Consider the following 15,393-nt stretch of genomic DNA (forward strand, 5'->3'; position numbering starts at 1 on the left):
AGCACACCGTGAGAGGGAGACGCTGGAGGGAGGCACGTCTTGGGCCCCCATAGGACGACGCACCAACCCGAACCAACCGATACACCCGCGCGACCACGCATCCTCCTGCCGGCCTGGTGAGGAAGGGGGAGACACGCACGCGGGCAGCCTGCATGGTTGCCCACCGGCAGCCGCGTGCGCGCTTCTTCCTCGGCCGTAGGAGTATTGCGGGGCCCCTGGAGGACCAGGATCGGGGTGATCGAGAGGCAGGGAGGCCGCAGCCTACGGGGAGACGAGCTCCACAGCGAAACCTAACACGGAGCGTGTGACCCCTCTCTCTAGCCGGGGAGCTAGAGGACCGGGACGCGTCTGAATTTAGGAAGACGGAGGTGACCAGGGCCACCTTCGAACCTCCAACCGCGGTCTTGCCCATTACAGGCACAGTCCGAATGATGGGAATAGCGACCCTCAGACAGGCGTAGCCCTGGGATGAACCCAGGGCCGCAATGTGCGTTCGAAGTGTCGATGATCAATGTGTCCTGCAATTCACATTAGTTCTCGCAGCTGGCTGCGTTCTTCATCGACGCACGAGCCGAGTGATCCACCGCTAAGAGTTGTACTCTTGGTTTTTTCGTGAGAGGCACCAAACATGATAAATGGTTTTTACCATTTTTCAAGTGACGGGCGCCCCGCCGTAGTGCCTGACCCGAGGGACAGGCACCCGAGCACGGGGTCTTTAAACCCGCAGCCCTCTGCGGGCCCCCTCCACACTCGGCACCCGCCCTGTCCGTCTCGGAGGACTGGGTGAGCACGCGTAGCAACGGGGTGTTGGAAAGGGGTGTGTGAATACTGAAGGACCCAGAGGCCTACCTCGTCACCGCCCGCCATGCTCCCAGGAAGGGAGGAGCACTCGTAGCGCTGCCCGAGGTGAGCTTGGGAGCTACAGCACACAGTGAACCCCTCTCCTCACCCGCCGCCCGCCATGTCCACCCCTCCCTGCGGAGAGGAGCACGCGTAGCACCGGGGTGTGGAGGGTGTGAAGACTAAAGCCACCAGGGGGACCACCCAGTCAGCGTCCGCCATGTCTCCAGTACAGGAGAGCACTCGTAGCGCTGCCTGAGGCGGGGTTGATGAGCTAGAGTCCACACGTGGCCCTCCCCATCACCGCCCGCCATGCCTCCGGTAAGGGAGAGCACTCGTAGCGCTGTATGGGGTTGGTTCGAAGACTAGTAGGTACCCGTCACCCGACGAAAAATGGAAGGCAACGGCCACACACGCGCAACCGCTTTGACGACGTCTGAGCCCAGGAAGACAAAGGTGGCGTGAGCCTCCTGCGAACCTCCCAACGCGGGTCTGGTCCTTTACGGGCACAGTCCCGATTTATAGCAACAGACGTAGGGTGCGTGGTGGTGCCGTGAGCCTGAGGTCACCGAATGTGGAAAACCCCACGCACGCCGACAGAGAGAGAGGGCCTCGCGGCCCAGACTCACGCCATTGTGCGTGTGGAAACCGGCCGTAACCGTGTTTTTTAGCGCTTCGCACGAGCCAGAGAGTACCGAGGAGGTGCGCTCGAGATGGGGGGCTGTTTGGAGAGAACAGACCAGCTTGCGCCATCGCTGTTCAGGCGTTAAACATATGATGATCTCCAGTCCGGTACCGAAGCGCACAACCCTTTCCCCAGAGGCCCGAGGAGACGCACAGAGGCTGGGAGGAGGCGCGCCGGGCGGCGCTACCCGTTAATGATCCTTCCGCAGGTTCACCTACGGAAACCTTGTTACGACTTTTACTTCCTCTAGATGATCAAGTTTGATCGACTTCTCAGCACTACACCAAGGCCCACGAGGGGTCCCGGTGCGGCCGATCCGAGGACCTCACTAAACCATCCGATCGGTAGTAGCGACGGGCGGTGTGTACAAAGGGCAGGGACTTAATCAACGCGAGCTTGTGACTCACGCTTACTGGGAATTCCTCGTTCATAGGGGAATAATTGCAATCCCCAGTCCCAATCACGATTGGGTTTCAGCGGATTACCCGCGCCTCTCGGCGAAGGGTAGGCACATGCTGAGCCAACCATTGTGGCGCGCGTGCAGCCCCGGACATCTAAGGGCATCACAGACCTGTTATTGCTCCATCTCGTGTGGCTGAACGCCACTTGTCCCTCTAAGAAGTTGATGCAGACCACGGAGGGCCGCATAACTAGTTAGCATGCCGGAGTCTCGTTCGTTATCGGAATTAACCAGACAAATCGCTCCACCAACTAAGAACGGCCATGCACCACCACCCACAGAATCGAGAAAGAGCCATCAATCTGTCAATCCTTTCCGTGTCCGGGCCGGGTGAGGTTTCCCGTGTTGAGTCAAATTAAGCCGCAGGCTCCACTCCTGGTGGTGCCCTTCCGTCAATTCCTTTAAGTTTCAGCTTTGCAACCATACTCCCCCCGGAACCCAAAGACTCGTGGTTTCCCGCACGCTGCCCGGCGGGTCATGGGAATAACGCCGCCGGATCGCGGGTTGGCATAGTTTACGGTCGGAGGTATCTGATCGTCTTCGAACCTCCGACTTTCGTTCTTGATTAATGAAAACATTCTTGGCAAATGCTTTCGCTTTCGTCCGTCTTGCGCCGGTCCAAGAATTTCACCTCTAGCGGCGCAATACGAATGCCCCCGGCCGTCCCTCTTAATCATGGCCCTGGTTCCGGAAACCCACAAAATAGAACCGGAGTCCTATTCCATTATTCCTAGCTCAGGTATTCGGGCGAGTAGCGGCCCGCTTTGAACACTCTAATTTTTTCAAAGTAAACGCTCCGGACCCCGACCGGACACCCAGCCAAGGGCATCCGAGGGGCACCGGGAGGCAGGGTCTGGGACAGGCGGTGGCTCGCCTCGCGGCGGACCGTCAGCCCACTCCCGAAATCCAACTACGAGCTTTTTAACTGCAGCAACTTTAATATACGCTATTGGAGCTGGAATTACCGCGGCTGCTGGCACCAGACTTGCCCTCCAATGGGTCCCTCACCCATGGGTTTAGGATACGCTCATTCCGATTACAGGGCCTCGAAAGAGACCTGTATCGTTATTTTTCGTCACTACCTCCCCGTGTCGGGAATGGGTAATTTGCGCGCCTGCTGCCTTCCTTGGATGTGGTAGCCGTTTCTCAGGCTCCCTCTCCGGAATCGAACCCTGATTCCCCGTTACCCGTGGTCACCATGGTAGGCGACTATAGTACCATCGAAAGTTGATAGGGCAGACATTCGAATGAGACGTCGCCGCCGCGGAGGGCGCGCGATCGGCCCGAGGTTATCTAGAGTCACCAAAGCGGCCGGGGGGCCCGCGCCCCGCCGGATGGGTTTTGGATCTGATAAATGCACGCATCCCCCAGAGGGGTCAGCGCTCGTTTGCATGTATTAGCTCTAGAATTACCACAGTTATCCGAGTAACGTGTGGAGCGATCAAAGGAACCATGACTGATTTAATGAGCCATTCGCAGTTTCACTGTACCGGCCGTGTGTACTTAGACCTGCATGGCTTAATCTTTGAGACAAGCATATGTTACTGGCAGGATCAACCAGGTAGCTGCACCGCGGTGGTGAAAGGGACACCAGCTAACGTCGCGGCCACCTCGGCGTGCTCCATCCCCCGGGCAGGGTCAGGGGCCCACCTCGGTACCGGACGCCCACCATCGGTGCAGCAGGGGTGCGCCGTCAGCGTGGGGGAGAGAGCCCTCGTCAGCTCCCAGCACGCGCGCGCGCTACTGTGGGACGTAACCGAGAAATGAGTGATTCCGTGACCAGGCGGGGTGAGGCCAAGCATGTGTTGAACTAACCCGATCCACTGCTGGCTCTCACCCGTACACCATGGACGCCGATAGCGGACACCTGTGTAGACAGACCGGCCTTCAACGCTTCCCTCAGACGGTTCCGGGTGAGGATCGTGTCTTTTCAGACCGAGGCCCCCCCATAGAGGCATGCCCGCTGGTTTGGGGAGGAACTACCCCGGGCGGCACAGAAGGCTTCAACCCTAGGCCCAACCCAAGGCCTGTGTCTCGGTCATCATGATCATACCGAGGCTGCCGACCTCCCATCCTGAAGGAGCGCACACACCTCATGGGAGAGTTTTTGATAGGTATGTCATGTTGAGGCTGCCGTCCTCAATGAGCGCAGTCACCCCTTTTGTACAGCTTTCGTTGGTGAACGATCATACCCGAGAGGCTGCCGACCTACCCGTCCTGAAGGAGCGCATCCACCTCTCGCCCTATTCCTGTACCTAGGTATGTCGCACCGAGGTTGCGGCTCTGAGCAATATATAGGATATGAGCTCGCACCTCATTGTACATTGCGCATTGGTTTGACCGGTTGTCTTTCTTATGACAGGGAGAAACCTTAAGTGGTAACCCGAGAGCCTAACCCCTGGCGGGCATCGTATGCCAATAGATCGGGAGAGCTCCGAACGCCCTCGAGATTGACGCTCTCCCTAAAAACCTGCTGGTAGGTTTTTTGCAATCCACCGTACGCGTTTTCCTCCACGGCCGGGGAGGTTCTCGCCAGCCATGCCCGCCAAGGCAAATCTTCCCTCGGACACACCTCGGACGCTCGACCCCTGAAAAGGCCTGGCTGAACCAAGTGATGGTCGATGCTACTGGTATAACTGAAAAACCCCTGGCGGACTTGGGTTCGGATAACGGTCTTAGAGCGCACCTAGGTACTGTGCCATTGGATCCGGTAAGGCCAGCCGAAACCAGCATCTTCCGGGCTTGCGCACAGCACCCTCCGGATACGCACAGGCCGAGGTAGAGCATGTGAGGCTGGTGCCTGGAGGTCGGCGAGACCTCCAGTGTTAGGGGGGTCACCACTCCACCCCCTAACCGGTGAAAGTGTTAGAGTCAGGCTAATGTTACCTTCACGCACCGCCTTGCATCCAGGCCTTATGAATGGGATAACCATTATAAGGTTAGGATGAACTCAAGAGACATGCTCTCCTATATACCTGCTGGTAGGTGTTTGCAATGCACCGTATGCGTTTTCCTCCACGGCCGGGGAGGTACTCGCCAGCCATGCCCGCCAAGGCAAATCTTCCCTCGGACACACCTCGGACGCTCGACCCCCGAAAAGGCCTGGCTGATCAAAGTGATGGTCGATGCTACTGGTATAACAGAAAAACCCCTGGCGGACTTGGGTTCGGATAACGGTCTTAGAGCGCACCTAGGTACTGTGCCATTGGATCCGGTAAGGCCAGCCGAAACCAGCATCTTCCGGGCTTGCGCACAGCACCCCTCCGGATACGCACAGGCCGAGGTGGAGCATGCAGGCTGGAGGTTGGACAGACCTCCATAAGGGGGGTCACCACTCTTACACCCATGCCCAGCAGTGGCATTTCGGTCGGGCGCAAGCAGTGGTTCGAAGGCCTGAGAGACACGGATGTCTTTGACCTCCATCAGCAGGGGTCACTTATCCCTCCCCTTAAGCCGTCAAGGTGCATTAGAGTCGGGCTAGTTCACCTTAACGCACTGCCTTTCTTCTGATCCTTATTATGGTACAATCATATAAGGCTCAGAAAGCATGCTCCCCCTATATACCTGCTGGTAGGTGTTTGCATTACACCGTTAGCGCATTCCTCCAGGGTCGGGGAGATGCCAGACAGCCATGCCCGCCAAGGCAAATCTTCCCCTCGGACACACCTCTGAGACTCGATTGCCGAAAGGGCATGGCTGATTCAATAAGTGGTTCGTGGCAATGGTATAACACCTACCATTCTCAAACACATGGGGGGGGTTTACGGCCTTAGAGCGCACCTAGGTGCTATACCATTGGATCCGGTAAGGCCAGCCGAAACCAGCATCTTCCGGGCTTGCGCATAGCACCCTCCGGATACGCACAGGTCGAAATACATTACGTGAGGATGGAGGTAGGACGACCTCCATAAGGGGGAGCATCACGCCTCCACCCTTGCCCAGCGTGGGCACTTTGCTCGGGCACAGCCCGTGTCATTTAAAGGCCTGGATCTTTTCAGACCTCCGGGGGGGGCCTCACTCCCCCCCTACTTTGCTCAGAGGGAGCCTCTTACTCGGATAAAGTGATATAGTGTCTGCCATTGCAGGCCTGGATCATCTGTGACTTCCAGGGAGAGGCCTCTCAACTCCTCTCTTAAGCCGAAGCGTGCACTTTAAACGGATAAAGTGTGTGGCATTACATGCCTTTAAGCCTGGAACCTTTCTGACATCCACATATAGGGCCCTCATGCTTAATCATAAGCCCAACATGTACACTTTAATCGGATAAAGTGTGTGACATTACATGCTTTCATGCATGGAGCCTTTCTGACATCCACACATAGGGCCCTCATGCTTAATCATAAGCCCAACATGTACACTTTAATCGGATAAAGTGTGTGACATTACATGCTTTCATGCATGGAGCCTTTCTGACATCCACACATAGGGCCCTCATGCTTAATCATAAGCCCAAATGTGCACTTTAATCGGATAAAGTGTGTGACATTACATGCTTTCATGCATGGAGCCTTTCTGACATCCACAGAGAGGCCCCTCATCCTCTCTCATAAGCCCAAGAGTGTCATTTAGTCGGATAAATTGTGTGGCATTACATGCCTTTATTCCTGGATCCTTCCTCACATCCAGAGAGAGGCATACCAACCTACTCTCATAAGCCCAACATGTACACTTTAATCGGATAAAGTGTGTGACATTACATGCTTTCATGCATGGAGCCTTTCTGACATCCACACATAGGGCCCTCATGCTTAATCATAAGCCCAAATGTGCACTTTAATCGGATAAAGTGTGTGGCATTACATGCTTTCATGCATGGAGCCTTTCTGACATCCACACATAGGGCCCTCATGCTTAATCATAAGCCCAAATGTGCACTTTAATCGGATAAAGTGTGTGACATTACATGCCTTTAAGCCTGGAACCTTTCTGACATCCACATATAGGGCCCTCATGCTTAATCATAAGCCCAACATGTACACTTTAATCGGATAAAGTGTGTGGCATTACATGCTTTCATGCATGGAGCCTTTCTGACATCCACACATAGGGCCCTCATGCTTAATCATAAGCCCAAATGTGCACTTTAATCGGATAAAGTGTGTGGCATTACATGCTTTCATGCATGGAGCCTTTCTGACATCCTCACATAGGGCCCTCATGCTTAATCATAAGCCCAAATGTGCACTTTAATCGGATAAAGTGTGTGACATTACATGCCTTTAAGCCTGGAACCTTTCTGACATCCACATATAGGGCCCTCATGCTTAATCATAAGCCCAACATGTACACTTTAATCGGATAAAGTGTGTGACATTACATGCCTTTAAGCCTGGAACCTTTCTGACATCCACATATAGGGCCCTCATGCTTAATCATAAGCCCAACATGTACACTTTAATCGGATAAAGTGTGTGACATTACATGCTTTCATGCATGGAGCCTTTCTGACATCCACAGAGAGGCCCCTCATCCTCTCTCATAAGCCCAAGAGTGTCATTTAGTCGGATAAATTGTGGTGGCATTACATGCCTTTATTCCTGGATCCTTCCTCACATCCAGAGAGAGGCATACCAACCTACTCTCATAAGCCCAAAAGTGCACTTTATTCGGATAAAGTGTGCAAAATTCCATGCATGGATCATTTGTGAGATCCATAAAGAGGCCTCTCAAATCCTCTAAAATGCCCAGGGAGTGACCTTTGGTCGGGCAAAGCGTGCGCCATAATCCTTGTCTTCATTTATGGTATACCATATATGTGGCTTTCAGAAGACCCTCTCCCCTATATACCTGATGGTAGGTGTTTGCATATCACCCATTCATAAAATCATCCAGACAGGGGGAATGAGATGCATGTCCGTCTGGGTGCACATTCGGCGGGCACTGTCAGAGGATCGAGGCCTCTGGATGATCCACCCCTTGGTCAAAATTGGAACATAGTGCGATTTTTGAACACAAAATCATACGTATGGTATAACATTTTTATCGACATAGAATTATTTTCGCCGAAAACTGACGCCTATGGTATACCAAATGAAGCGACATAGAATATTTTCCACTTGAAAACTTCGTGCTGCTGGTATATTTATGGACTTTGTGCATATTCTGAAGATTACTACTTGTATATGGTCTAACTCAGGAAGGGAAATAGACTAATTTCCAACAAAAACCTCATGCTACTGGTAAATTTAAGGACTCTGTGCATTGCCTGAAGATTACTACTTGTATAAGGTATAACTCAGGAAGGGAAATAGACTAATTTCCAACAAAAACCTCATGCTACTGGTATATTTAAGGACTCTGTGCATTGCCTGATATGACACTTCAGAGTCATATTACACCTATTTCTAAGCAAGATAGAAAAAAAAACTGACAATTTTTCTTGATCCTGGGGATGTACCCGAGCTAAAGAGCATGTTTTTCGGACACTTTTATGCTTTTTTCCCTTAAAGCCACCACCTGGCAATGTTATAGCATTGGACTCTGTGCATTTCCTGAAGAAAATATCTTGTGTATGGTCTAACAAAGTAAGGGACATAGACTAATTCACTCATAAAACTCCATGCTTCTGGTATATTTAGGGACTTTGTGCAATTTCTGACTTGAAAACCTCCACATGATGTTGGTATAATAACTTTACCTCATGCCCAGATGAGTGCACCTTCATCGGACACTTCAACTAGGCTGAGGTGTCTGGAGGGTCCACCCAGTGGCACGTACATATGGTATAACAGAAAAAAAACGATGGAGTACCGGTGACATCTTGTGGACTTTAAGAGTCAATGCGCCTTCCAAATAAGATTAAACTGTGCACTTTTTTTCTAACAGCATTTAACCATGGTATAATTTAAACTAAACTCTCCTCTTTTATTCTAAGTTCATTTGGCCATGGTATATTTTATTTAAAATGGCCTTTTTTACTCAAAGTGTCTTTTCTACTGGTATATTTAATTTAAAAAAGGCCTCTATTTTATTCTAAGTGTCTATGCCTCTGGTATATTTAATTTAAAAAGGCCTCTTTTTTATTCTAAGTGTCTATGCCTCTGGTATATTTAATTTAAAAAGGCCTCTTTTTTATTCTAAGTGTCTATGCCTCTGGTATATTTAATTTAAAAAGGCCTCTATTTTATTCTAAGTGTCTATGCCCTCTGGTATATTTAATTTAAAAAGGCCTCTTTTTTATTCTAAGTGTCTATGCCTCTGGTATATTTAATTTAAAAAGGCCTCTATTTTATTCTAAGTGTCTATGCCTCTGGTATATTTAATTTAAAAAGGCCTCTTTTTTATTCTAAGTGTCTATGCCTCTGGTATATTTAATTTAAAAAGGCCTCTATTTTATTCTAAGTGTCTATGCCTCTGGTATATTTAATTTAAAAAGGCCTCTATTTTATTCTAAGTGTCTATGCCTCTGGTATATTTAATTTAAAAAGCCTCTATTTTATTCTAAGTGTCTATGCCTCTGGTATATTTAATTTAAAAAGGCCTCTATTTTATTCTAAGTGTCTATGCCTCTGGTATATTTAATTTAAAAAGGTCTCTATTTTAGTCTAAGTGTCTATGCTACTGGTATATTTTATTTAAAACGGCCTCTATTTTAGTCTAAGTGTCTATGCCTCTGGTATATTTAATTTAAAAAGGCCTCTATTTTTATTCTAAGTGTCTATGCCTCTGTATATTTAATTTAAAAAGGCCTCTATTTTATTCTAAGTGTCTATGCTACTGGTATATTTTATTTAAAACGGCCTCTTTTTTATTCTAAGTGTCTATGCTGCTGGTATATTTCTTGGACTTTGAAAAATCTTAACAGCGCCTAACCCTTAAATAGGGATGGTCGGAATACGGAACACGCAATACGCAATGTGCAATCCCAGCGCGACCTACTGCTTAGGGATGGCTGCAATACGGAACACGCAATGCGCAATACGCAATGAGCAATCCCAGCGCGACCTACTGCTTAGGGATGGCTGCAATACGGAACACGCAATACGCAATGAGCAATCCCAGCGCGACCTACTGCTTAGGGATGGCTGCAATACGGAACACGCAATGCGCAATGTGGAATGTGCCTTTCCCCGCCCTCTTGATTAGGGACCAGGTGTGTTCTATTAAGGAAGCTTAATAACTTTACCTCATGCCCAGATGAGTGCACCTTCATTGGACACTCCAAGTGGACAGATGTGTCTGGAGGAGCCACCCAGTGGCAAATGCGTATGGTATAACAGAAAAAATGGACTTAGTGCATTTTCTGATCAGACACTTCAGACTGGATTTACACCTATTTCTAAGCAAGATAGAGAAAAAAACTGACAATTTTTCTTGATCCTGGGGATGTACCTGAGCTAAAGAGCATGTTTTTTGGACACTTTTATGCTTTTTTCACTAAAAGCCACCACCTGCTGCTGGTATATTTAAGGACTCTGTGCATTGCCTGAAGATTACTACTTGTATATGGTCTAACTCAGGAAGGGAAATAGACTAATTTCCAACAAAAACCTCATGCTACTGGTAAATTTAAGGACTCTGTGCATTGCCTGAAGATTACTACTTGTATATGGTCTAACTCAGGAAGGGAAATAGACTAATTTCCAACAAAAACCTCATGCTACTGGTAAATTTAAGGACTCTGTGCATTGCCTGAAGATTACTTACTTGTATATGGTCTAACTCAGGAAGGGAAATAGACTAATTTCCAACAAAAACCTCATGCTACTGGTAAATTTAAGGACTCTGTGCATTGCCTGAAGATTACTACTTGTATAAGGTATAACTCAGGAAGGGAAATAGACTAATTTCCAACAAAAACCTCATGCTACTGGTATATTTAAGGACTCTGTGCATTGCCTGATATGACACTTCAGAGTCAATTTACACCTATTTCTAAGCAAGATAGAAAAAAAAACTGACAATTTTTCTTGATCCTGGGGATGTACCCGAGCTAAAGAGCATGTTTTTCGGACACTTTTATGCTTTTTTCCCTTAAAGCCACCACCTGGCAATGTTATAGCATTGGACTCTGTGCATTTCCTGAAGAAAATATCTTGTGTATGGTCTAACAAAGTAAGGGACATAGACTAATTCACTCATAAAACTCCATGCTTCTGGTATATTTAGGGACTTTGTGCAATTTCTGACTTGAAAACCTCCACATGATGTTGGTATAATAACTTTACCTCATGCCCAGATGAGTGCACCTTCATCGGACACTTCAACTAGGCTGAGGTGTCTGGAGGGTCCACCCAGTGGCACGTACATATGGTATAACAGAAAAAAAACGATGGAGTACCGGTGACATCTTGTGGACTTTAAGAGTCAATGCGCCTTCCAAATAAGATTAAACTGTGCACTTTTTTTCTAACAGCATTTAACCATGGTATAATTTAAACTAAACTCTCCTCTTTTATTCTAAGTTCATTTGGCCATGGTATATTTTATTTAAAATGGCCTTTTTTACTCAAAGTGTCTTTTCTACTGGTATATTTAATTTAAAAAGGCCTCTATTTTATTCTAAGTGTCTATGCCTCTGGTATATTTAATTTAAAAAGGCCTCTTTTTTATTCTAAGTGTCTATGCCTCTGGTATATTTAATTTAAAAAGGCCTCTTTTTTATTCTAAGTGTCTATGCCTCTGGTATATTTAATTTAAAAAGGCCTCTATTTTATTCTAAGTGTCTATGCCTCTGGTATATTTAATTTAAAAAGGCCTCTTTTTTATTCTAAGTGTCTATGCCTCTGGTATATTTAATTTAAAAAGGCCTCTATTTTATTCTAAGTGTCTATGCCTCTGGTATATTTAATTTAAAAAGGCCTCTATTTTATTCTAAGTGTCTATGCCTCTGGTATATTTAATTTAAAAAGGCCTCTATTTTATTCTAAGTGTCTATGCCTCTGGTATATTTAATTTAAAAAGGCCTCTATTTTATTCTAAGTGTCTATGCCTCTGGTATATTTAATTTAAAAAGGTCTCTATTTTAGTCTAAGTGTCTATGCTACTGGTATATTTTATTTAAAACGGCCTCTATTTTAGTCTAAGTGTCTATGCCTCTGGTATATTTAATTTAAAAAGGCCTCTATTTTATTCTAAGTGTCTATGCCTCTGGTATATTTAATTTAAAAAGGCCTCTATTTTATTCTAAGTGTCTATGCTACTGGTATATTTTATTTAAAACGGCCTCTTTTTTATTCTAAGTGTCTATGCTGCTGGTATATTCTTGGACTTTGAAAAATCTTAACAGCGCCTAACCCTTAAATAGGGATGGTCGGAATACGGAACACGCAATACGCAATGTGCAATCCCAGCGCGACCTACTGCTTAGGGATGGCTGCAATACGGAACACGCAATGCGCAATACGCAATGAGCAATCCCAGCGCGACCTACTGCTTAGGGATGGCTGCAATACGGAACACGCAATACGCAATGAGCAATCCCAGCGCGACCTACTGCTTAGGGATGGCTGCAATACGGAACACGCAATGCGCAATGTGGAATGTGCCTTTCCCGCCCTCTTGATTAGGGACCAGGTGTGTTCTATTAAGGAAGCTTAATAACTTTACCTCATGCCCAGATGAGTGCACCTTCATTGGACACTCCAAGTGGACAGATGTGTCTGGAGGAGCCACCCAGTGGCAAATGCGTATGGTATAACAGAAAAAATGGACTTAGTGCATTTTCTGATCAGACACTTCAGACTGGATTTACACCTATTTCTAAGCAAGATAGAGAAAAAAACTGACAATTTTTCTTGATCCTGGGGATGTACCTGAGCTAAAGAGCATGTTTTTTGGACACTTTTATGCTTTTTTCACTAAAAGCCACCACCTGCTGCTGGTATATTTAAGGACTCTGTGCATTGCCTGAAGATTACTACTTGTATATGGTCTAACTCAGGAAGGGAAATAGACTAATTTCCAACAAAAACCTCATGCTACTGGTAAATTTAAGGACTCTGTGCATTGCCTGAAGATTACTACTTGTATATGGTCTAACTCAGGAAGGGAAATAGACTAATTTCCAACAAAAACCTCATGCTACTGGTAAATTTAAGGACTCTGTGCATTGCCTGAAGATTACTACTTGTATATGGTCTAACTCAGGAAGGGAAATAGACTAATTTCCAACAAAAACCTCATGCTACTGGTAAATTTAAGGACTCTGTGCATTGCCTGAAGATTACTACTTGTATAAGGTATAACTCAGGAAGGGAAATAGACTAATTTCCAACAAAAACCTCATGCTACTGGTATATTTAAGGACTCTGTGCATTGCCTGATATGACACTTCAGAGTCAATTTACACCTATTTCTAAGCAAGATAGAAAAAAAAACTGACAATTTTTCTTGATCCTGGGGATGTACCCGAGCTAAAGAGCATGTTTTTCGGACACTTTTATGCTTTTTTCCCTTAAAGCCACCACCTGGCAATGTTATAGCATTGGACTCTGTGCATTTCCTGAAGAAAATATCTTGTGTATGGTCTAACAAAGTAAGGGACATAGACTAATTCACTCATAAAACTCCATGCTTCTGGTATATTTAGGGACTTTGTGCAATTTCTGACTTGAAAACCTCCACATGATGTTGGTATAATAACTTTACCTCATGCCCAGATGAGTGCACCTTCATCGGACACTTCAACTAGGCTGAGGTGTCTGGAGGGTCCACCCAGTGGCACGTACATATGGTATAACAGAAAAAAAACGATGGAGTACCGGTGACATCTTGTGGACTTTAAGAGTCAATGCGCCTTCCAAATAAGATTAAACTGTGCACTTTTTTTCTAACAGCATTTAACCATGGTATAATTTAAACTAAACTCTCCTCTTTTATTCTAAGTTCATTTGGCCATGGTATATTTTATTTAAAATGGCCTTTTTTACTCAAAGTGTCTTTTCTACTGGTATATTTAATTTAAAAAGGCCTCTATTTTATTCTAAGTGTCTATGCCTCTGGTATATTTAATTTAAAAAGGCCTCTTTTTTATTCTAAGTGTCTATGCCTCTGGTATATTTAATTTAAAAAGGCCTCTTTTTTATTCTAAGTGTCTATGCCTCTGGTATATTTAATTTAAAAAGGCCTCTATTTTATTCTAAGTGTCTATGCCTCTGGTATATTTAATTTAAAAAGGCCTCTTTTTTATTCTAAGTGTCTATGCCTCTGGTATATTTAATTTAAAAAGGCCTCTATTTTATTCTAAGTGTCTATGCCTCTGGTATATTTAATTTAAAAAGGCCTCTATTTTATTCTAAGTGTCTATGCCTCTGGTATATTTAATTTAAAAAGGCCTCTATTTTATTCTAAGTGTCTATGCCTCTGGTATATTTAATTTAAAAAGGCCTCTATTTTATTCTAAGTGTCTATGCCTCTGGTATATTTAATTTAAAAAGGTCTCTATTTTAGTCTAAGTGTCTATGCTACTGGTATATTTTATTTAAAACGGCCTCTATTTTAGTCTAAGTGTCTATGCCTCTGGTATATTTAATTTAAAAAGGCCTCTATTTTATTCTAAGTGTCTATGCCTCTGGTATATTTAATTTAAAAAGGCCTCTATTTTATTCTAAGTGTCTATGCTACTGGTATATTTTATTTAAAACGGCCTCTTTTTTATTCTAAGTGTCTATGCTGCTGGTATATTCTTGGACTTTGAAAAATCTTAACAGCGCCTAACCCTTAAATAGGGATGGTCGGAATACGGAACACGCAATACGCAATGTGCAATCCCAGCGCGACCTACTGCTTAGGGATGGCTGCAATACGGAACACGCAATGCGCAATACGCAATGAGCAATCCCAGCGCGACCTACTGCTTAGGGATGGCTGCAATACGGAACACGCAATACGCAATGAGCAATCCCAGCGCGACCTACTGCTTAGGGATGGCTGCAATACGGACACACGCAATGCGCAATGTGGAATGTGCCTTTCCCGCCCTCTTGATTAGGGACCAGGTGTGTTCTATTAAGGAAGCTTAATAACTTTACCTCATGCCCAGATGAGTGCACCTTCATTGGACACTCCAAGTGGACAGATGTGTCTGGAGGAGCCACCCAGTGGCAAATGCGTATGGTATAACAGAAAAAATGGACTTAGTGCATTTTCTGATCAGACACTTCAGACTGGATTTACACCTATTTCTAAGCAAGATAGAGAAAAAAACTGACAATTTTTCTTGATCCTGGGGATGTACCTGAGCTAAAGAGCATGTTTTTTGGACACTTTTATGCTTTTTTCACTAAAAGCCACCACCTGCTGCTGGTATATTTAAGGACTCTGTGCATTGCCTGAAGATTACTACTTGTATATGGTCTAACTCAGGAAGGGAAATAGACTAATTTCCAACAAAAACCTCATGCTACTGGTAAATTTAAGGACTCTGTGCATTGCCTGAAGATTACTACTTGTATATGGTCTAACTCAG

At 46.0% G+C, this 15,393-nt stretch overlaps 2 non-coding genes across 2 annotated transcripts; both read right to left on the reverse strand.

Moving 5' to 3' along the window:
- Positions 1 to 441: 441 nt before the first annotated feature.
- LOC143505868 (5.8S ribosomal RNA) lies at positions 442 to 595 on the reverse strand. Its single transcript, XR_013128014.1, has one exon. It is a non-coding gene; the product is annotated as a 5.8S ribosomal RNA (ribosomal RNA).
- A 1,121-nt stretch (positions 596 to 1,716) lies between these two features.
- On the reverse strand, positions 1,717 to 3,549 carry LOC143505873 (18S ribosomal RNA). The gene has a single exon (XR_013128019.1). It is a non-coding gene; the product is annotated as an 18S ribosomal RNA (ribosomal RNA).
- Positions 3,550 to 15,393: the final 11,844 nt, after the last annotated feature.

This window comes from Brachyhypopomus gauderio, unplaced genomic scaffold (assembly GCF_052324685.1).
Source record: "Brachyhypopomus gauderio isolate BG-103 unplaced genomic scaffold, BGAUD_0.2 sc414, whole genome shotgun sequence".
In the NCBI taxonomy this organism is placed as follows: domain Eukaryota; kingdom Metazoa; phylum Chordata; class Actinopteri; order Gymnotiformes; family Hypopomidae; genus Brachyhypopomus; species Brachyhypopomus gauderio.